This window comes from Sphaeroforma arctica (genome assembly GCF_001186125.1).
Source record: "Sphaeroforma arctica JP610 unplaced genomic scaffold supercont1.13192, whole genome shotgun sequence".
NCBI classification, from domain to species: domain Eukaryota; class Ichthyosporea; order Ichthyophonida; genus Sphaeroforma; species Sphaeroforma arctica.
Window position 1 is genome coordinate 1 of NW_014027366.1, and position 673 is coordinate 673.

Below are 673 nucleotides of genomic sequence, written 5' to 3' on the forward strand. Positions count from 1 at the left end.
AGCTAGATTACTGAGCACAACTAGATACTAAAAGTATTTCATTTCATGTATACATACATCTACAGCCGGAATAAAATTAATAATGGAGAATGAGAGAATCGAACTCCCGACTTCGTGCATGCAAAGCACGCACTCTACCAACTGAGTTAATTCCCATGCTACAGCTTGTATAATTGTTACATCTTGTTTACCTACATGACTACTTTATTACTGAAAGCGTAAGCTTCTCTAACTTTGTCGACTATAGCACCGATTTTCAGTCTGTCGCCAAAAAACGTCCGTGACGCTATTTGACCCATTTGGAGACCCCCATGGAGTCCCTCCTCATTTCAGAAAGAAAGTATCCACATATGTTTGTTTAATTTTTGTTTAAAGAAAGGGCCCAGAGGCCCGACCCCTTTGGAGTCCCTGTGAAATTTTTACCAATATTTATAATACAAAACGTGAATATGAACAAAATGAATTACCCCTCTGAATATACGCTTTCAGTCCCCACGGCGTCCCAGCCGTGTTTTATCATTTTATCGAACATCTCACTTCACCCGTCTATCCTAACAGAATGATAATTTAGATATTACTCGTTCTGGTCTGTATATAGTAATTTAAAGGGGAGACTGTGATTAATCACATCCAAAAAAAACACTAAAGAATGAGAGCGAAGCGAGTATCTTTA

At 38.3% G+C, this 673-nt stretch overlaps 1 non-coding gene across 1 annotated transcript; it reads right to left on the minus strand.

The window, feature by feature from the left end:
• Positions 1-83: 83 nt before the first annotated feature.
• On the minus strand, positions 84-156 carry SARC_30331. The gene has a single exon. It is a non-coding gene; the product is annotated as a tRNA-Ala (tRNA).
• Between the last annotated feature and the right edge of the window lie 517 nt (positions 157-673).